A 24248-nucleotide genomic window follows, 5' to 3' on the forward strand; every position below is an offset into this window, starting at 1 on the left:
AGATGTCAGAGGTAGGTTCTTTACTCAGAGAGTAGTAAGGGCGTGGATTGCCCTGCCTGCCAAAATAGTAGACTCGCCCACTTTAAGGGCATTTAAACGGTCATTGGATAAACATATGGATGATAATGGAATAGTTTAGGTTAGATGGGCTTCAGATTGGTTTCACAGGTCGGCGCAACATCGAGGGCCCAAGGGCCTGTACTGCGCTGTAATGTTATAGTTGGGGGTGGTGGTGGGATTCCTTCATTCATGTCATTTCTTTTGCAAATGCCGTACTGAGAAAATCATGTCAATTGTGGATCTTCTTGTTCTGAAACCCTCACTGGGGTAGAGGACAGATATGGTCAGCCAGAATCTACAGTCTAATAAGTGCAACAAGGGCACATCTATTTCCCATGATGATCAGTGTCGATGCCTCGAAAGTTGCTGCAATCATTGCGATGGCCCCTGTTCTTGTACGGGATCCCAATCTTTGCAGCACACACGTTCTGCGGCACTGACCCTTTCCTCCAGCCAACACAGAGATACTCAGGCAGTTACCGCAACTCCGCCGACGCAGCTCCGCCCACAGCCTCCACAGCCAGCAGCTCCAGAGGAGACAGCAGCACCCAGCCCTGCCGAGTCTTCACCATCCCCCCACACCTACCCCTTACTGAGGACGAACGGTCAGTCCTCAGTAAAGGGCTCACCTTTGTCCCCCTCCACCCACAGATCAATGAATACCGCTCACGCTTGGACATAGAGCAGTTTTTCCGCCGCCTCCGCCTCCACGTTTACTTCTTTAACCGTGAACCTAACCCTCCCTCTACTGACCCCTTCTCCCGCTTCCAACACACCCCCTCCTCCTGGACACCACCCCAAGGCCTCCTACCCTCCCTCGACCTCTTCATCTCCAACTGCCGTCGAGACATCAATCGCCTCAACCTCTCCACCCCTCTCACCCACTCCAACCTCTCCCCTGCAGAACGTGCAGCCCTCTGCTCCCTCTGCTCCAATCCCAACTTCACCATAAAACCCGTGGACAAGGGAGGCGCAGTTGTAGTATGGCGCACTGACCTCTACATCGCCGAGGCCGGATGCCAACTCTCCGACACCTCCTCCTACCGCCCCCTTGATCATGACCCCACCCCTGAGCACCAAACCATCATCTCGCAAACCATCCACAACCTCATCACCTCAGGTGACCTCCCACCCACGGCCTCCAACCTCATCGTTCCCCAACCTCGCACTGCCCGCTTCTATCTCCTTCCCAAAATCCACAAACCTGAATGCCCTGGTCGACCCATTGTCTCTGCCTGCTCCTGCCCCACCGAACTGATCTCCAACTATCTAGACTCCATTTTCTCCCCCTTGGTCCAGGAACTCCCTACCTATGTCCGTGACACCACCCACGCCCTCCACCTCCTCCAGAACTTCCAATTCCCCGGTCCCCAACACCTCATCTTTACCATGGATGTCCAGTCCCTCTACACCTGCATTCCCCATGCAGATGGCCTTAAGGCCCTCTGCTTCTTCCTGTCCCGCAGGCCCAACCAGTCCCCCTCCACTGATACCCTCATCCGCTTAGCCGAACTCGTCCTCACACTCAACAACTTCTCTTTCAATTCCTCCCACTTCCTACAGACAAAGCGGGTAGCCATGGGTACCCGCATGGGCCCAAGCTACGCCTGCCTCTTTGTAGGTTACGTGGAACAATCCCTCTTCCGTACCTACACCGGCCCTAAACCCCATCTCTTCCTCCGTTACATTGATGACTGTATCGGCGCCGCCTCGTGCTCCCACGAGGAGCTCGAACAGTTCATACACTTCACTAACACCTTCCACCCCAACCTTAAGTTTACCTGGACCATCTCTAACACCTCTCTCCCCTTCCTGGACCTCTCTGTCTCCATATCGGGCAACCACCTAGAAACCGATATTCATTTCAAGCCCACCGACTCCCACAGCTACCTAGAATACTCCTCCTCCCACCCACCTTCCTGCAAAAATGCTATCCCCTATTCCCAATTCCATCGCCTCCGCCGCATCTGCTCCCAGGATGAGGCATTCCACTCCCGTACATCTCAGTTGTCCTCGTTTTTCAAGGACCGTAATTTCCCCTCCTCGGTGGTCGAGAACGCCCTCAACCATGTCTCCCACATCCCCCGCACCTCATCCCTCACACCCCGTCCACGCAATAAGAACCAAAAAAGAATCCCCCTCGTCCTCACGTACCACCCCACCAACCTCCGGATCCAACGCATCATCCTCCGACACTTCCGCCATCTGCAATCCGACCCCACCACCAAAGACATCTTTCCCTCCCCACCCTTATCTGCTTTCCGGAGGGACAACTCTCTCCGTGACTCCCTTGTCCGCTCCACACTCCCCTCCAGCTCCACCACACCCGGCACTTTTCCCTGCAACCGCAGGAAGTGCTACACCTGCCCCCGTACCTCCTCCCTCACCCCCATCCCAGGCCCCAAGAAGACTTTCCACATCAAGCAGATGTTCACCTGCACATCTGCCAATGTGGTATACTGCATCCGCTGTACCCGGTGTGGCTTCCTCTACATCGGGGAAACCAAGCGGAGACTCGGGGACCGCTTTGCAGAACACCTACGCTCGGTTCGCAACAAACAACTGCACCTCCCAGTCGCGAACCATTTCAACTCCCCCTCCCATTCCTCAGACGACATGTCCATCCTGGGCCTCCTGCAGTGCCACAACGATGCCACCCGAAGGTTGCAGGAACAGCAACTCATATTCCGCTTGGGAACCCTGCAGCCCAATGGTATCAATGTGGATTTCACAAGTTTCAAAATCTCCCCTCCCCCTACCGCATCCCAAAACCAGTCCAGCTCGTCCCTGCCTCCCTAACCTGTTCTTCCTCCCACCTATCCCCTCCTCCCACCTCAAGCCGCACCTCCATCTCCTACCGACCAACCTCATCCCGCCCCCTTGACCTGTCCATCCTCCCTGGACTGACCTATCCCCTCCCTAACTCCCTACCTACACTCACCTTTACTGGCTCCATCCCCGCCTCTTCGACCTGTTTGTTTCCTCTCCACCTATCCTCTCCTCTATCCCTCTTCTATCTGCCTCCCACTCTCTCCCTATTTATTTCAAAACCCCCTTCCCCTCCCCATTTTCTGATGAAGGGTCTAGGCCCGAAACGTCAGCCTCTCTGCTCCTATGATGCTGCTTGGCCTGCTGTGTTAATCCAGCCCTGCACCTTGTTGTCTCGGATTCTCCAGCATCCGCAGTTCCTACTATCTCTACCGCAAAAATGTTGGTTTATTGTGCTTCTTGAGTTCAGGCAGTTTAGAATTAGCAATTTGAGCTTTGCAAGAGAATCACTGACTTGGCTAAGTGGTTCCAGTGTGGCTTTGATATCTAGCACTGGCTAGATAGTCTGGCTTTCTATAGTGTCTAGGTTTTCTCAATGATTATGTCCTTCATTGGATATAACTCAAGATGCTGTTCCATTCATTTTTCCAACAGTTTATTGCATTTGGTAATGACCTCCTCTACCCTTTTTCATTGGAGCTGTTTGCTGATGAAGCTGTTGCCTTTTTGATCCTTTCTTACATGTCCCTAACATACCCTGTGCCTAAGTGCATTTGGGTATTCTGGAATATAACCAATATCCAGTGACTTTAAGGAGCAACTACAAAGAAACCCTGCATGATCTGGTCAGATTGGATATTATCATTCCTGTCACAACACTTCGCGAATTAATCTTAAACAAACCATTAGGTGAGTGTATTATCCTGAGTTGACTGTTGAAGATGTAGCTACATGCCTACTTGATGGTAACATCTTCGAATGCCTTACACTTGCAATGGGATTTGAAACATGAGTCTCAATGAACAGTCATTACATTTAATCACATTCCACACACCTTTGAAATGGGTGCACCAGCAAAAAAATTCCATCAAAGGAGACTGAAAAGAGAAGATATAGGGTATAAGAATCACTACTAAAATAATGCAAAGTAAGTTTTTATAACTATTGATGCAGCCAGCCTTAATGCTAAAATACCATTTTGTGCAAGTATAAATCATATCTGTACTCAAATGTAATGAAATGTCTATAATTCAGATGATCATATTTAATAATTTTACACTCATTCATGCCTAACTAATTTATTAGTACTATTAATACTTGTAGGCATTTCATTTACAAATATTGGACACAAGATTCAAAGTGGCATCATATATTTCTCATCTCAGCCATCAAGCCAGAAGATTAAGAGCCTGAAGATGAATTTGTCAATTGAGGCTATAATTACAAGGTCAAAATGATTTTAGTAGAGAATTTAAACCTGAAAAGATGGGTGTAGTGTTTGAAACAGACATTTTCTCAGGATGGAAATATTTGGGTGTGACATAAATGCACATTTTCCTCAATATACTGACAAGGCTGTCTCTACAATGACCAATTAGAACTATTTTTGAAAATCATGTACTCATACGCAATATAACTTGCTTATTTCTCATGGTTAAATGGTCAATTTTAGTTTTTAAATTGCTGCTGAATATTGCTTTGTAATCAGGCAAGGTTTTTCAATAATGTTACTTTGATCTCTTTAATTTATGAATACTCACACATTTATGAATGTTATGTTGCTGGCATTTTTGGATTGAAAGAGATTAAAATGATTGCTAGTACCAAAACCCACATATTGAAATCATCCTGACACAAGATTGAAGTGGGTGCACCTCATAAAATGTTGGTATTCATATTGCAAATCCAAAATTGTACATTTAAAAGTTCATGATAGCAGACTGCACATATTATTTGCTGTTTGTAATCAGATTAAATCTTTGATTTGTGGCAGAGATACAATCACTTAAATGTGCTATTATGCTGTGCTTACTTTTTCAATGTTCAGTCATCAAAGCAGAAGTATTTGACCATTTTTGACACTTCTAATGTTAATCTGTTTATCTGAGTTTCGCTATTAAATTAAGCATTGACTTAAGCACAACCAGAAGTAGTCAGGAAGCACGGAATGGGCGTGCCAATCTGAACTCATCCTACTTGCCCTATTGCTTGGAGCTCAGCATCATTAACTAATTATGCATCTTATTTGTTATTTTTGGGGCAATACTGTTTGAAAATGTTTGTTTCATTTACTTATGAAGCAATAATCACTGCACTTTATCTTCAAGACTTAATTGTCTATGAAGTTGTTTGGGACATTTTTGAGAGTTGTTACAAGATGCCACACAAGTGCAGATTTATACATTTTATACTTTTCCAGAAACTTAAAGGAAAATGGCATTTGATTGTTGTAAATTCAATATGAAAAGCAATGAATAGTTCAGCTTCTATAAGTTTGTTCCTATACTTAACAGCATCTTCCGGTCTGAAGGTAGTGTACACACTTAGGGTTAGATTTTAAACTCTCCACACCCTGGAGTAATTTTGAGGTTAACATCACTTCACTTAGCCAACTCAGCATGCATTAAATTTTTTGGCAATAACCTTGAAACACCATGTAGCAATTCCGAGACCCTTCATCAGAAAAACCCGAAACGTCAGCCTTTCTGCTCCTATGATGCTGCTTAGCCTGCTGTGTTCATCCAGCTCTGCACCTTGTTGCCTCGGATTCTCCAGCATCTGCAGTTCCTACTATCTCATGTAGCAATTCCGTCCACCTCCAGGAGAATGTCCTATTTCTTGTGGGAGAATGTAGCACAAGGGGTCACAATTTAAAAATTAGCAGATACCAATTTAAAATACAGATGAGGAAACACTTTCTTTCTTTTGGGGAGATTGAGTGTTTGGAATTCCAATCCTGAAAAGACAGAAGATGTGGAATGTTTAAATACTTTTATGCCAGAGACAGATAGATTCTTGATTACCAAGGGGATGAAAGATTATCAGAGATATGCAGGAATATAGAATTCAGGTTAAAGTCAGATCATCCATGATCTTATTGAATGGCAGAGTAGACTCAAAGGGCTGAATGGCCTACTCTTGTCTCTTGTTCACATGTGCATAGAACTGCTGGGCAATCAGAAGCTGGCAGGTCTGCACACTGGCAATGCCAAGAAGTAGTGGTATTGCTTGTGCTGCAAGTAGATCACGCGATATCCAAATTGGACCTTGAAGTAAGTCTGCAATTGCAGCAGGGTAAGGCTGAACAACCACACATACACCCATACACACAGCATGGGATTCTAAGATGGGGCATGTGGACAGGACAGTGGGGGAAGAAGGTGGATGTGGGGAGGCAAAGCTGTGAGGCTGGGGTCTATAATTGCCATAGGGGTCCTGGGTAGGAAACACCCATCTTTCACTGACCTGCGACTCACAGGGTTGGAACACTGGGCTTTACACTGGATATTATATTGAAACTGTGGTAGGATGAGGCCCTTCATTGGACATTAATTCCCAACTAAAAGGGCCTTAATTGGGCCATGAGCAGGTGATCTATCCAATGCCTGACTCACTGCCTGAAAATCATGGCAGGGGCGATGGTGAGTGGAACTATTGCTTGTGTATCTTAATTTACAGGTCTACCCACCAGTTTTCCATACTCCAGATGACTCAAAAAAATTTTCTTTAACATAATTTTATCAATGCCCATTCATAAGGTTTGAGATTATTTTGTCACTGTGAATTGATTGTTGCATCTATTCTGGGTAATAGCAGCTTAACAGAGTCCTGTTTGAGAGTGACATAGTGGCTCAGTGTTTAGCATTGCTGCCTCACAGTGCTAGGGATCTGAGTTCAATTCTAGCCTTGGGTGACTGTCTATGTGGAGTTTGCACATTGTCTGTGTGGGTTTCTTCTGGGTTCTCAGGTTTTCTCCTACAGTCCAACAATGTGCAGATTAGGTGGATTGGCCATGTTAAACTGTCCATGGATGTGTCCAGAGATGTGTTGGTTAAATGGATTAACCATGGAAAATCTATGGATAAGTTAATGGGATGCTCTTCAGAGGTTCAGTGTGCACTTGATGGGCTGCTTCTATACTGTAGGGATTCTACTAGTATCTACTTCTATTTTGTCTGTCTTTAATTTTAGAAGGCAGTCTTTGTGAAGTGAACTAAGGTGTAATGTCATCCAAACTTGTTAGAATTTTTGAGAATCTCTTAAGGTTCTCAAAAACTTCTTTGCGTCTCCTTGTCAGCTCATTGTTTTGCATTACATTTGTTCTAATTTTTAGTACAGCTGTGACATAAGGTGTGTGATTTATAAATATATTAATATCATTTATTCTGGAGGTTGTATTTTGAACTAGTGACATGGTTTTGGACTATGTCTGTGAAGAATTTTAATCATTAACATGTAAGTATTTCTATAACCATGGTGATTTATTTTAATGCACTGTATGAGAGAGAGACTTGGTAATTGGGTTTTGTTTCTATTGGGTGAGTTTTACGAATGAAGAGAGTAAACAGCTGTGCATCAGGTTTAGGACAGAAAGATATAAAGATTGTTTATTTTTGTCTTAGAGGAAACACCTACAGCTTGAAGAGAGTCATTTTGGCTCCAAGTTTTCTGAAGTTTTTGCTAAAGCATGATGTGTAAAACAATGGCTTTTAGGGAAGGGAGATGGCTTAGAACTGTTAGGGAATCAATTACTTCAGTGTAATGAGTTTATTTTAAAAGTTCCAGATCATAAGTGTCTGGTTAACACCTTGAAAGATTTATTTGAGGCTGAGAAAGTCTAAGCTCAGATGTATGAAGATTCAGGAAGAGACAATCAGATTCTCCAGTTGTAGAAATTGAAGCCACAGCTAAGTCAAACCCAAAGTGCAATTGATAAGAACATTTTCTCTCCAGTGTTTAAGTAAAGCAGTATTGTTGGGATTAATAAGATTGTAGTTTATCATGTTGTGGGGGTGGGGGAATTGCTTGTAGGGATTAATTGAAGGGAAGTTTAAAAATCTAAAATAAATGGGAGAGCAGAGGTGCAGGGTAGTGAAGAGGCAAACGATAATTAAAGTGTAACTGGCAGGGTTAGAAAATATACGCAGAAGAGAGCAGCAGAAATTAGAACCAGAGAGAGGAATGATGGGGGTAAAAACTCAAGGATTAAGTTTCTTTATTTGACCGCATGCAGCATTTGTTTCCTTGTTTACAGACGATCTGTGCCCAGTTGAAGGAATGATATTGGGAAGGGGTTGGCCCTGCAGGTAGCCACTTGCTTACACATGCTGATGATTCGACGCACCTCTCCAACCCCTCGAGCGTGTCCCCGCCCTCCACCACGAGATAGTCAGGCAGTGCATCAAAGATGTACATGTTCACAGTTCAATGCATCAATCGCAGTCATATTTTGTTTTCACTGGTGGAATGGGGTGGACAGATTTGGTGAAGTGAATTCACAACTTATTATAGAATTCATCTAAATTTAAATTCTGCGATTTTTCAGAGAAAATGAAACTTAACCTTATTGTGTCTTAATTGGAAACCGTGGATGGAATTTATTGACCATGCCAGGGAGCCCATCCATTAGCTAAAAAAAACTAATGGCAGCGCTGCCATAGCCATTTTTGGGAAGCCGGCTGATGTTGAGTCCTGATTGAATGCCTATCTTTCTGACATCAGGCTGCCAGGCTGGTGTAAATTCTTAAGAGGAGTATATACCCCACCCCCAAGAACAGTCAGCCAGTCAGAACCTTGCAATTCTGCAGCACAGCTCATGCCACCATTACATAGAAACAAAGAAAATAGGAACAGGTGTCTGGCACCACTGTGTACAATGCAAAGAATTGCTGATGGAGCCGAGGCGGAAGCTAAGTGAGGCAGTTTTGTCAAGGCCAGACTGGGAGGCCGTGGTGAAGGGATGGGGGTAGGGGTTGGGGGGGAGGAAAGGTAAACATTTAGGATGGATGGAAATCTTCAACCCTTGGTGGCACCTGTCAGGCATTGGTCATGCCCTAGTTGAAGGGACTTCACCCTCCCCAACCAATGCTCCAGGGTTTTCCTGGTTACACTGTCTGAGAGTTGGGCCCCCACTGGCAGGTGGCTAAATACCAGCGGCAATGGCGTGATGCTCTTAAGTGGTTTCAATTGGCCTCTGGGCAGGAAGGGCATCTTTGCACTTTCTTGCCCTGGACCAAATCAGAGGGAAATAGGATGTGCCAGGATTTGCACCCCATGCTATCGCACCTGATCTTCTAACCAGGGGAGGCGAGGTATGAGGGTGGACGACATGAAATACCACCCCACTTCTTTTTTAACATCTTACCATTAATACTTCAGATTTATTCCTGGTCTGTTTGTAATCATAGATCATAGAATCCCTACAGGCCCTTGGCCCAACAAGTCCACACTGACCCTCAGAGCATCCCACCCTGAACCATCCCTCCCCAACCCACCTAGCCACCGAGCCTAAACATCTCTGAACACTACGGACAATTTAGCATTGCCAATCCACCTAGCCTGCACATCTTTGGACTATGGAAGGAAACTGGAACACCCAGAGGAAACCCATGCAGACACGGGGAGAATGTGCAAACTCGGCACAGACAGTCGCCCAAGGGTAGAATCAAACCCGGGTCCCTGGCGCTGTGAGGCAGCAGTGCTAACCACTGTTTTAATATAGCTTAAGCTGAATAATAACATATGAATGAAATTACAGCCTGAACTGACTCATTCAAACTTTAAATAAGAAACACAGAATTGTAACGGTGCATAAGAAGATGTTTCAGGTTATTGTATCTGTGTTGCTTATTTACCAAACAGTGTCTATTAGATAGGGAAGCAGAGAAATCAATTCGCTTGTCACCCTCTGCCCCCACCTTCACCCCTACATTCCCCGTCCAGAAGTAATGTTATATACGTAATGTTATGTACCATGCTTTTAAAAATTCTTATCTGTGATTCCAATCTTGCACAAATGGAATAACACTATATCCAATGAACAGCCACTATTATATTTTTGTTTTCAGTTTGGTCATGATTTCATCTTGCAGTAAAGCCACATTTTACTAATAAATACTTGAAAATACCAAGAATGTAATCTTATTATTGGTATTAAATCTTTCCCTATTTAATTGCAAAAGATTTTATAAGATAAATACAATGGTGCGCCAGATTGGAAAATCCTTAATCCTCATACACCTATCAAATGCATTCAGATTTTGTAGAAATACAGGAGAAGAGTGAACACTTTTTTTTCATTAGGAGAATATCTTTCTTTTACTGCATCCTTTCATGTAAATAATTTGATATTTTTGAAATAATTGTACAATTAGATAGTTTATTATTATTTTATTATATTATTTTATTTTATTATAAAATTATTATCCTTTAAACATTGATTTAAAAAATTCTTGCTTTGTACCTACAAGTTATGTTCACACTTCACCAAGAGGTTTTACAGCAATGGTTTACACTGAATAGCTGCAGATTTTACATGCTATTGCCTGAGTTATTTTGCAACATGAGATAACATGCCCCTTCTGTCACCTGTAGCTTCATTTTCTCAAGGGCAATTAGCGATGAGTGACAAGTACTAGCCTTGCTAATGATGCTCACATCCCATCAAAGAATTAAAAAAAAACCTGACAGCTTACCAGTTGTCCACCTCCTTTTCAATATTATTTTGCATTTCCCCTCAGCTTGCTTCTCTTCAGCAAGCACCTGATTTTACTCAGTTTCATTTCCTTTCCCAATTCATAGAATCCTTAGAATACCACAGTGCCGAAGGATGACTTTTGGCATATTGAATTTGTATTAGCCTCTCTGAACAGCAATCCAGTTAGTCGCATTCTCCAGTAACTTTTTCTCAGTTTTCTTGCAATTTATTTTCCTTCTAGGATTTATTCATTTATGTACATACAAACCTTTGAATTAGGAGCTGCACGGATGCTTGAGCCTGCTCGACCATTTAGTAAGATAATGGCTGATCTGATTACCCCAGATTCCCAACTTCCCCGATAACGTTTCACTTTCTCACTTATCAAGACTCTATCTACTCCTGCCTTAAAAGTGTTGAAAAACTCCACTTCCAAATTATTTTGAGGAAGGAATTTCCAAAGTCTCATAAACCTCTGTGAGAAAAATGTCTCTTCCTCTCTGTTTTAAATGGGCAACCCCTTATTTTTAATCAGTGACCTTTATTTCTGGATTCTCCCAGAGAGGAAACATCCATTCCATGCACACTATTTCAAGGTCATTTAAGATCTTGTATGTTTTAATCAAATATCTATTACTCTTCTAAACTCCATTGGATACAAGCCTAGCCTGTCCAACATTTCCTGATAAAACAACCTACCCATTCAAAGTTTAAATTCTTGTAATGTTCTCTGAACTGTTTCCAATGCATTTACATCCTTTGTAAATAAGCAAACTCATAAGGTACACGGTAGTCCAGATGTAATCTCACCAACTTGCTATATAACTGAAGCATAATTCTTCCCACTTTTGTATTCAACTCATTTGCAATAAATAATAACATTTTAATTATTTGCTGCATCTACATACAAACATTTTGCATTTCATGCACCAGAACACGCAGATGCCTTTGCATTACAGCTTCCGCAATATTTCACCATTTAGATAATACACATCTCTTTTTTTCCTCTTGCCAAAATTGTCAGTTTCACATTTACAGTTTAAAATTCTATTTGCCAGATCTTTGTCCATTCACTTACCAATCTACATCCTTTTGTGGTCTTCTGATGTAATCTTCACAACTCACTTTTCTACTGATCTTTGTGTCATCAGTAAGTTTAACAACCATACCTTCGTTTCCTACATCCAAGTCAATTCTATAATTAGTAAGAAGTTGAGGATTCAGCAACGACTCCTGTGGCATGCAATTCATGACATCCTGAAAGCCTGAAGAAGCCCCATTTATTCTGTTTGTGCCCTGTTAGCCAGCCAATCTTCTATCCATGCTGATGTGTTATCTTGTACAACATGAACTTTTATTTTCTGCAACAAGCTTTGATGGGGCATGTTATCAATACCTTTTAGAAATCTAAGTACAATACATGCCAGTTCCCCTTTATCCACGGCACATATTACTTCTTCAAAGAAATTAAATAAATTAGTTAAACATGATTTACGTTTCAGCTAAGCATGTTGACTCTGCCTGATTACCTTGAACTTTTCCAAGTGCCCTACTATAACATCTTTAATAATAGTTTTTAACATCTTCCCAGAGAAAGGTGTTAAAGTAACTGCCTACATTTTGCTGTTTTCTCCTTGAAAGCTACTGTGGAATTTAGATCAGTTTGTTCATTCCAAATCCAAAATACTCATGATGTAAAAAAATGTCACACCTGATTCTTTGGTGTTCAAGCAATGCTCTCTGGTTTGTGTCACTTTAACAAATGGAAACAGGTATTCTTTATTTCTTTTTGACATTTTAATCTACCTCTCTTTTATTCATTTTCATTACTTCCTCTTTTCCATTTCCACTGATGTTCCTTTCCGTGGAGCTGCTTAATATGAAGAAAAAGATCAATATTCACAGAGATTACATACTCGAATAAATTTTGGCAATGAAGAGTTAAATGCTAATGGTTCTTTATTAGTCAAGAAGAAGGGGTAGAGTGAAAGAACTTGGTGAGATATGTGGAGTAAAGGGTTAATTGTATCTTTACTCAAAAGGCTCAACAAGAAGCAGGGCGCAGTGGTGCCATTACAGGACCTCATCCACGGAAGCTTTAGCCAATACTGTCATAGAGTAGGGAATCATAAGAATAGAATAGCAATTTAGAATAGCAATTTATTTTTACTTGCATTTATGAAAATACAGTGAGATGTGTATAAATCACTTACCAGAATTTGGCACCATTTTAATTACAGAAATTATAAGAAGAACTAATTCAGACAAAATTAGGACAAAGTTCATCTTTTGTTCCCTCCATGGCAATCTGGGTTTGTGGATTGCCTGCAGGTCACCTCTAAAGCTGCCCCGAGGCCACCAAAGCAAGGATTTCCAGACGAGACCCATCACGCTGCCACTGCCGAAGCCAACACGAAAGCCATTGCATCGCCGCCATAGCAAGGAGGGACAGACCGGACCCACAAAGTCACTGTCACTGAAGCCATCGCCACTTCAGTCACCGCCTGAAGCTGCCACATTGCCACCATAGCCACGAGGAACGAACCTGAACCACCGTGCTGCCACCAGTACAGCCATCACTGAAACCACTGCACCACTGCCAGGTAGAACAGACCGGATCCACCGACGGTGAAGCCTTCGATAAAGCCGCGGCCACTATAGCCACGAGGAATGGACATCCGGATCCACCACGTTGCTGCTGCAGCAGGCCCTCGCAACTGCATTCCTCCACCCGAGCTGCAGAAAAGAAGCAAAGGTGAACTGTATTACAAAAGAGAAATGAAGAAATAAAGAAACAAAACAAATAAAAAACAAAGAAGAATGCGGCTGACCAGGTGAATGGGATTGGGTGCGTACAGGCACAGAATCAAAGATGTGTAGGCTAGGTGGATTGGCCGTGCTAAATTGCCCATAGTGTTCGGGCATGTGTAGGTGTGGTGCATTAACTATGTGAAATGCAGGGTTACAGGGATAGTGTATGGGTCTGGGCAGGATGCTCTTTGGAGGGTTGGTGTGGACTTGTTGGACTGAATGGCCTGTTTCCACACTGTAGGGATTCTAAAGCTAATTCTAAAGCATTCTAAAGAGGCCAAACACTTCCCTGCTGCTGCTGCCATCTTAGTGTATTATTTCATAAATGCCAAATGTGTGGTCATTTAACAGCACGTCCAGCAGCACTAAATTTGAAAATGGACTGCAGCAAGCCTTAAGTGTACTAAAGATATGAGATGTTGAGGAACAGCATGAATTCTTTTTGGGGTATATAACAAATCAGCTGCAGGATTTTGGCTCACCTGATCACTCAGGCACATAAAATGAATTCTGGGTTTGATGATATCATAGTTAATGGCAAGAAAATTAATTTTAAATTGGATAGAAAAGTAGATGTGTCCATTCTATCAGCATATGTCATAGTTGAAGCAAAGTTTTCTCTGACCGTCTTCCATTCAAATTTGGCGCACAGGAGGCATTCAGTCAGAGTCAGAGAACTCATGTGGGTTGCACTTCACCGTAACAGAAAAGAGATCACCAAAACTTTGTATGTCATTCCTAACCACCCTCTTCTTTATTAAATGGAGGTGCTTTTCTGTATTTGAACCTTCTTTATTTAGCAATTGCCGAAGAACATGAAATTAATTCAGCGCATCGTGAATCAGTATCACTACAGGAACACTCTAATCCTAAGACCACATGGAGATAGTGCAGACCTTTCATTGCTTTCAGAAAATAAGCTAAAAGTAATGTGGAAAGATGGCATCAAGAATGAGGGTGGTGAGCTGCAAGAAGCGTTATAAACCTTCTTTTGTTTTGGGAATAAGGTGAGAGAATGTAGTTTCCATTGGTGCAGACGATTTGTGGAAGAAAAGGCAAAAATTGTGGATATCTTCATTCTTAAATGTTCCGTACCTGATGAGGAGCTTATAGTATTTCACTCAGAAATAAACAGCAACAAAGCTCCTGTCTTATCTACAGCTGTCCACAATATCACAGAATTCTCAGATTATGGAGTTAGAAAAGCATCTTCAATCAAGCATGGAGGATGTGTCAGCTTTGATACAGGCTCATGGACAGGATAGAACCTCATCTTTATTAGCAGGAGTTTGTTTGTATATGACATAAACTGAGAACAATGAATAAAGAACATCAAAATGAACTTGATTGGCACAGGAAATTTCAGACCTTGGAAATAGTCAATCAGCAACTGTAAACAGTTCCTGAAAAGCAATCCAAGGAAAGGAAATATGTTAGTGCCAACTGGATCAAGAAAATATTGAATGTGCAGAGATTCTTAATTTGCATAAAAGTCAACTGAGACCTGCAGATTTGTCCCTTCACCAGACCACGATAGCACTCAAGATTTCTTTCATAATGAAGTAGAGGCCTAAGCTACAGAACTTTTACAGTTGATCAGAGCTTTGCAGAAGAGCTTCCTGGGGACTCATTTCCATTGAAAGAATTTCAGAAGACCCACTTTCAATGTCTTCTATTGTTCAAGCTATTGAAACCCCAACTTTTCTTGGTATCTCTGGAACCTTGATCTACATAAAAGAGCAGCCTCTATTTGCTGCACCTGTGCAGTCCTTTTACTATGGAGGAATGATCAATTATTAGTGTGGGTTCCAAAGACATTCCAGACCAGACTCAAGCTTAGGTGGGGAAGAAGTAGCACTGCTTTTACTGGTAGATTATCATTCAATGCTTGAACCACGAATTACTGAAGTCTTTCCTTTCCAAAGGCAACATCAAGGTTCATCCATCCTACTCAGCCATAAGAAGGGCTGAAAACATTGTTGGAGATTGATACCTCTGGTGGAAGACACTTTGACACAGAAGGGGGCAGGTGGGTCTAAATTGGGTTTGGGGTCGTATGTGTAGGTATAATTAGATTAATATTACTGGTTAAAGTTTATTGTTTAAAATTACAGTGAAGAATCTTGGGGGATGGGGTTTGGTAATGGTGTGGTGGGGAGATGTGGCATGAAGGGTTAACTATACCTTTACTCCAACGGTAGCTACTAAGCATGTCTGTAAAGAGCTATGTGATGAAGATATCAGACAGGATGCAACAAGACTGGTATGTCGGTCTCAGACAGACTCTCTCCTAGCCTCTCTAATGTTCTGTCTTATGTTTCATAAAATGTTAATGTTTACTTACCTGAGTGCAAGCCTGATCTTACTCTGTAAACTGTCACAACACTAAAAGCAACCCATCAAACACTATACATCTGCTGCTCAATACAGGAGACTTCACAAATATTTAAAATTGAAAATTAACCAAAGTTCCTGTTGAGGTAATGATGTTTGTGGAACATAATTCTCATAACACAGTCTCTATAACCCATTCACATGTGTCATATTCATAATCATCTTGATGCATATCTTCAATTGATCTACAAATTTCATTCTTTGCTTGAAAGATAATTATTTATGTTCGTTCAGTAGATTGATGGGCACGTTCAGAAAATTAAATAACAATGTTAGAAAAAAACAGGAAAACTAAAGTCTGGATAATTAACCACTGAACGCAACAAAAGTAGCTTTATGACAAACAAAAACTGTTTTATATCGCGATCATCATCAGAGCCTGAATTGGCTATTAAAAGTGAATTTACTTTTAACTATGGTACAAATTTGGCATTTTCACATCTTTTAGCAATGATGATGTGGAGGTTTTTTCAGTTCACTTGAACAACATTATGAATAATAAACTTTTACATCCCTGATATTTGACCAGGATTGCTCAGTTACGAACCAACTTAACAATATAAAATTCGGCTTCCCATGAAGCAGTGGTCTTCATCAGATTAATGTCCAGCAAAAAAATTGTTTTGTTTATTTGTAGCTTCATGAAATTCTTATCCAAGAGAGGAAATAAAAATACTAAAGACTGAATAATGAAAAACAGATTCATGAAATTCCTGGCAGTATTTGATGCCTTTAACATATAAACCAGTTTGACTACAAAGATGCAAACGCTTGCTCATATTCTGAAAGGATATTAAAAGTCTGCAATATGGTACATGTCCTGATTTTAAACATTTAGGGTTGTGTTTTTAAATAGATCTGATGATACTGTAACTCAGAAATTTTGGCCTCATTTCCCAAAGTTAGTCATTATGTTTTTTCTAAAGGACTTCATGGTAATGCAGTTCCTGTGACCTTCTGTATACCAGGACAGGAATGGAAATCTGTCCTTAAATTTCAAGCAGATCTCATATGAATCATGGGAATATATTTACAAATTAGCAAAAAGATTCAAACTTCTACAATAATAGGTGAAATAACTTTCAGTGCTCCCGTTGTTTGTGTTCTTGGTTATCAGGGGATTGGCTGGTCAATATTTTTTCTTGTTTTGGAGCAAATTACTTTGACAGTAAGATTAACTGATTTTACAACAGAAGATCAATGAGTGAACTATTAGTTCATGGCTTCCTAGCTCTCATGTTCATGACTTTAAATGCCACAGGTCTGCCCCAGATCCTTCAAAGCTAAACACCCCTTCCAGGGCAACAGAAGCCCACCAAGAAGAGAAGAATGCCATAATTCATTGGCAGCCTATTCATCGTTGATTTGAGTAGATCTTTAAAATCAACATGGACTCTGCTTGTAAAACTGATTAGAAAACATGGTTTGACTTTTAAGTCATTGACATGAATAGTATTTTTGTCTAGTAAACACGGGGGGAGGGGGTCACTCAATTATGCCAGATGCTTGATTTCCAACTATATTCTTTTTCTCAGGGATGCATATTATTCATGACTTGCCCTAATCACTTGCCACGTGCCAAATGCCTCTGGTCCAGAACATTTACTAAATGTCTACATTGAGATAAACAATTCTAATCTACCTTCTGTTTTTCCCAAGAGCAACTGCTTGACACATCAGGTTCAGCTAAGAACCCTTTAGAACCAAAACTAAAAGTAATCTTTTGTTTTCCAAACAATGGGTGCTACCCCTAATCAAAGCATAAAAAATAATCCATGACCTTACAAACTGAAGCCTATTGTACAGCTATTTACCTCTTTTACTCACAGATTTCTCCCAATCTAAACAAACTCATTACACTCTGAGAAGCCTTACAACCTTATTCTTTTCTCCACCTTACAGCCTCTTCTCAGTCACCTCTTGCAACCTTGTCCTCACCATCCCCCACAGCCTCTTTCTTCCCTGCCCCCTGGCACCAGGAGGCAATCCCACACATCCAGCTGACAGAAACTGTGTACACAGCTCTTAGCAGCCCACGCAAAGCTCTAGCATGGCAACTGAAATCTACCATGAGGCCCAGACTGTCCTCACACAACCCCTGAGGCCCAGACCTGGCGCATGGAAAATCTTCCTGATACCCAGGTCTGACCAATAGGAATCCTAGCAACTCACTCACCACAGCCACTTACCAATCGAGCTAATCACATACTTTCCTGATGACATGGGACCAGATAATAAGCCCAAGGCAGTACTTCCCTCTCCCCAGTGCTACCTTCCTCTTGAGCCGCAGTTACTCTTCTGGGACTGTGTTTTACCACATCTATTGCTCTATCTGGCACCAAAGGCTAGAGTGAAGCAGTGGAAGGCCTGTCAACAATAGTACCCAGAGTCATGATGGCAAACATCAAAGCTTCATGACAGCTGTAAGAACAATCAATGGATGCTTCATGACAATGGATACTACTATTGTGTTAATAGAGCTGACTGCTCAGTCATTGTTGGACAATATTGCTTTCATCTTTGAGTATTCTTAAGTTTCAACAGCCAATGTTTTATTTTCTTTAAATCTTTCTTGTCTCAACATGAAATTAACTACTAGTCTGTCTTATGATTTTTCAGATTTTTTCACTTTGTAACGTGCACTGACACCCTTTAACTAATCAATGTGGCAACCACTTTCTTTTAGTTTGTAGTCACCTCATATTGTACTGATACTCAAATTTTCCAAGGCTATGAATTAAGTGCTTAAAAATAAATGACTAACTATTAAATACTGATATTGCTAGATATGTTTAATTTGTTTTAAGAGACTTTCTTGTTATGACTATGTAATTATCATATTATATATTTTGTGAAGAAAGCCTATATATTTTGATTACACAAAAGTGATTCAGTAAAGCATCTGATCAGGATGAGGAGATGCTGAGACATTTTAAAAAATGTTTAAAGTACAAACCAACTAGAATATCATACTTATCTTGTGAACATAAAGCGCATCTTACTGACATTCTATCAATGATAGGAGGAATGGATTTTGACCAGGGAAAGGTTTAGAAACAAGCCATTGCTATCTTGTTGTCTCAGAGGATGAATTTAAAATGTTTAAATTTGCAAAATGAACAGGTCACCCCTCCAATTTTGAAACAAAAAGGACAGCAAATAAAGTAGCTATGATTCTATCTGGTAAATTTTCTGTCGACCTTAATGATGAAGAAACCATACAGATTGAGACCAGTGAAGTTCCAAACTTAAAATTTGTGAAGACTGTTTTAAAGATCTGGAAAAGAAAGGAAAGAAAATCTCTTGATTAAAAAAAAATTGCAGATGCCGGAAATATTTTTTAAGAAAACAGGAAATGCTGGAGAAATGCAACAGGCCTGACGGCATTGAGACAGAGTTAACATTTTGAGTCCAGTGACCCTTCGTCAGAATGGAAAATAGCTGTGAAAGGGTAATATTTATGATAATGACACAGTGGGGAGGGTGGGGAGAGAAGTGAATAGAATATATACAGAATAGAATATATTCATCACCCTCTCATGGCTGATGAATCAGTATTCCTCCATGTTGAACAACTGAGGGAGGAAGCACTAAGGGTGACAAGAACACAGAATGTGTTATGGGTGAGGGATTTCAATGTCCACCACCAAGAGTGGCTCAGCAGCAGCACTATTGATTGAGCTGTTCACGTCCTAAAGGCTGCTAGACTGGATCTATGGCAGGTGTAAGGGAAACAACAAGAAGGAAAAACATACTTGACCTCATCCTTACCAATCTGTTGGCTGCAGATGCATCAGTCCATGACAGTTGTGTCAAGCACAGTCCTTGTGGAAACAATGTTCCACATTGAGGGACCTCACTTTGACAGCACCCTCCGTTGTGTGTGTGGCACCATCATGGTGCCAAATGGGACAGATTTTGAGCAAATCTAATAACTCAAGATTGGGCATCCTTGATGCACTGTGGGCCATCAACAGCAGCAGAATTGTACTCCAGCACAATCTGCACCTTCATGGCCCAGCATATCCCCCACTCAACCATGACCATCAAGTCAGGGGATCAACCCTGGTTCAGTGAAGAGTACAGGAGGATGTGCCAGGCGCAGCACAAGGCATATATAAAATTGAGGTGTCAATCTGGTGAAGCTACTAAACTTGTACGCCAACAACATAGAGCTAAGTGATCCCACAGCCAACATATCAGATCTAAACGCTGCAGTCTTGCTATATCCAGTTGTGAATGGTGCTGGACAATTACACAACAATTAATAGTAAAACTGGAAAGTGTGCTAAGAAGATTTACAAGAATGTTGCCAGGACTAGTAGGCCTGAGTTATAGGGAGAAGTTGGCCAGGATAGGACTTTATTCCATGGAACATAGGAGAATGAGGGGTGACCTTATTGAGGTGTATTAAATCATGAAGGGCATAGACAGGATGAATGCATATAGTCTTTTTCCCAGGGATGGGGAATTGAAAACTGGAGGGCATAGGTTTAAGTGAGAGGATAACGATTTAAGAAGGACCTGAGGGGCAACTTCTTCATGCAGAGTTGTAAGTATATGGAATGGGTTTCCAGAGAAAGTGGTTGAGGCAGGTACAACAGCAACATTTAAAAAACATTTGGATAGGAACATGGAATAGAAGGGTTTAGAGGGATATGGACCAAATGCAGGCAGTTGGAACTAGTTGAGTGGGCACCATGGTCAGCTTGGACCAGTTTGGGCCGAAGGGCCTGTTTCCTTGCTGTATTACTCTATGAACCTATAACTCAATGGAGGAGGAGGCTCCACAAATATCCCCATCCTCAATGACGGAAGAACTGAATGCATCAGTGCAAAAGAAAAGGCTGAAATATTCACAGCAATCTGCAGCCAGAAGTGCCAAGTGGATGATCCATCTTGGCCTCCTCCAATAGCCCCCAGCATTACAGATACCAGTTTTCAGTCAATCCAAATCACTCTATATGATATTAAGAAACAGTTGGAGGCACTGGATACTGCAAAGGCTATGGGCCCTGACAACATTCTGGCAATAACACTGAAGACTTATGCTCCAGAACTTGCCATTCCCCTACCCAAGCTCTTCAAGTACACTTACAACACTGGCATCTACCCGATAATGTGAAAAATTGCCCAGGTATGTCCTATACATAAAAAGCAGAACAAATCCAACCCAGCAATTACCACACCACCAGTCTTCTCTCGATCATCAGTAAAGTGATAGAACGTGACATCAACAGTGCTATCACGCAGCACCTGCTCAGCAATAACCTGCTCAGTGATGCCCAGTTTGGGTTCCCCCAGGGCCACTCAGCTCCTGATCTCATTACAGCCTTGGTTCAAACATGGACAAAAGCCCTGAATTTTACAGGTGAGGTGAGAGTGACTTCTTTTGACATCAGGACCGCATTTGACCAAGCGTGGCATCAAGGAACCCTAGCAAAACTGGAATCAATGGGTTTCAGGAGCAAACTCTCTGCCGTTTGGAGTCATACGAAGATGATCGCGGTTGTTGGAGGTCAGTTATCTCTGCTCCAGGTCATCTCTGCAGGAGTTCCTCAGGATAGTGTGCTAGATTCTACCATTTTCAGCTGCTTCATCAATGACCTTCCCACCATAATAGGTCAGAACTAGGAATGTTTGGCGATGATTGCACAATGTTCAGCACTGTACGTGACTCCTTGGATACTGAAACAGTCCATGTTCAATTTTAACAAGATCTGGACAATATCCATGCTTGGGCTGACAAGTGGCAAGTAAGATTCATACCACACAAATGCCAGCCAATGACCATCTCCAATAAGAGACAATCTTACCTTGGCATTCAATTGTGATACTATCATTGAATTCCCCACTTGCAACATCCTAGTGGTTACCATTGACCAGAAACTCAACTGGATTCACCATATGAATGCAGTGGCTACAAGAGCATGTCAGAGGTTAGAAATACTGTGGCAAGTAACTCACCGCCAGCCTCCCCAAAGCCTGTCCACCATCTACAAGGCACAAATCAGGAGTGTGGTGGAATACTCCCCACTTGCCTGGATGAGTGCAGCCCCAACAACACTCAAGAAGCTTGACACCATCCAGAACAAAGCAGCCCGCTTGATTGGCACTACATCCATAAGCATCCACTCCCTCCAACACCAATGCTCAGTAGCAGCAGTGTGTACTATGCACAAGATGCACTGCAGAAATATACTAAAGATCCTTAGGCAGCACCTTCCAAACCCATTACTACTTCCACCAAAAAGATGAAGGGCAGCGGATACATGGGAACACCACCATCTGCGAGCTCCCCTCCAAGCCACTCATCAACTGTCTTGGAAATATATCGCCATTCCTTCACTGTCGCTAGGTCAAAATCCAGAATTTCCCCCACTAATGGCATTGTGGGTCTGCCTGCAGCCCATGGACTGCCGCAACTCATTGCTACTTTCCCAAGGACAACAAGTGACAGGCAATAAATATCAGCCAGCCAGCAATGCCCACGTTCCATGAGGGAATAAAACAAAATAGTGATGTTGTCCAGAGACAGAAAAATAGAGATAGACAAACAATGATATTGCTGATGATAAGCTGAGAGAGAAAGATAAATGCTGGGTGGTGTACTAATGAGAAATATAAATACAATCGATTCTGATATAACATGATAGCTCCGTTCTCGAGGGACCTCATGTTATAAGAAAATTGCACAATAGTCGCGCCATTTAAACTAATGGGGCCAGAATTACGTTATAGTCAATACAGGTAAGGAATGTTTGTGTTCTACAAATAGCAGTCTAAATTCTTCAATCGTGTTGAAGAAACATGTGTTATATCAGAACTGACTTTCGCTGAAAATGGGTTGCCTGTGCTGAGAGCAATCCACACAAAACAGGACATAGGGGCTTGGGGGTGGGTAATGAACATGGAGGAGAGTGTTCAGGTCTGAAATTGTTTAACTCCATGTTGAGTCCAGTCTATAAGTTACCCAGGCAGATGATGAGCTGTTGTGCCTTTTGCTCCAGTTAAACAATCTTACAGATACAGAAGTTGCTGGAAAAGCTCAGCAGGTCTGGCAGCATCTGTGAAGAAACATCAGTTAACGTTTTGGATCTGAGGAAGGGTCACTGGACCCGAAACATTAACTCTGATTTTTCTTCACAGATGCTGCCAGACCTGCTGAGCTTTTCCAGCCACTTTGTTTTTGTTCCTGATTTACAGCATCCGCAGTTCTTTCAGTTTTTAAACAATCTTACAAAATGGCTCCCACACTTCTTTGGCTACCCTACTAAAGGCTGAGATAATTTTTAAAAAAACATTAATGGTTATATGCTCCAAGCCTAGGCCACTGATCACCTGATATGGAAGCATGAGTCACCAGTTTTGTGATAACAGTCTTTGTTTCATTCTGTACAAGACAGGCTGTGAGCAATTAGTTTTGTGTAGAAAGTAACTCTGAGAGCTCTGAGACACCTCATCAGAGCAAAGCTTCTCAGCTAAAGTGAATGCAAGGAAAAACTTTCAGAAATCCACTGGAGTGTCCAGGCAACCCCTTTCCTAAAACCTGTCCCCACCTTTAGTTTGGACAACTGTCATTGTCAGGCTATTTGAGACAGGAAGGTGCCTCAATGCCTCCAGAGGAACCATTATCTCAGAATTTCTGTTTATCCTGGGAAATGGCAGATGTCATAACAGAAGAACTGAAAAGGAACAACAAATTTTCTTTCTTCCTCCTAAATACTGTTGATCTGTTAAGGTTTTTTTTTAGTTCATTCGCAGGATGTGGACCTCATAAGATGGGTCAGCATTCATTGCTATGTTTCAATACTGCTGAGGCAGTGGCAGTGAACTGCATCCTTAAAAGTCTGCAGTCATTAGGGTCTTGTAGCACTCACAGTGCTGTTAGGAAAGGATTTCCATGATTTTATCCCAGCGAGGCTGAAGGCATGGTGATTACTTCAATGTCAGGAAAGTGTGTGGCTTGAAGGGAAAATAGCAGGTGGGGGTGTTCCCATTCATCTGCTGCACAGATTTGGAAGGTGCTGACTAAGGCACTTTGATGAGTTACTGCAGTGCATCTTCTACATACAACATAACATTACAGAAATAGACCGTTTGGCCTATTGAGTCTGCTCTGCCATTTAAGGGTCCTGAGTGATCTGATAATCCTCAACCCCAACCTCCTGTCCTCTCCCATGATGCTCGATTCTCTTACTGATTGAAAAGTGTCAATCTCAATCTTGAATTTACATCCTTACATCCATGACTTGTAACATCCTTACAATATTTCAGGCAAGCTACTCAAACATTAAAAAAGAAACTCTTGTTTTGGTTAAGAATACGACACATATCTATTTGTCAAGCATTTCATTGTTCATGCCGACATAAACCATTGGAAATAAACTGCTGAATGCTATTCGCAAGTAAACATCCACAATTTCACCAAAAACATGTGAAGACCCATAAAGTCATAGAACCATAGAAATGATACAGCACAGAAAGGGGCTATTTGGCCCATCTTGTCCATGCTGAC

Source organism: Rhincodon typus, chromosome 19 (assembly GCF_021869965.1).
Source record: "Rhincodon typus isolate 14 chromosome 19, sRhiTyp1.1, whole genome shotgun sequence".
NCBI classification, from domain to species: domain Eukaryota; kingdom Metazoa; phylum Chordata; class Chondrichthyes; order Orectolobiformes; family Rhincodontidae; genus Rhincodon; species Rhincodon typus.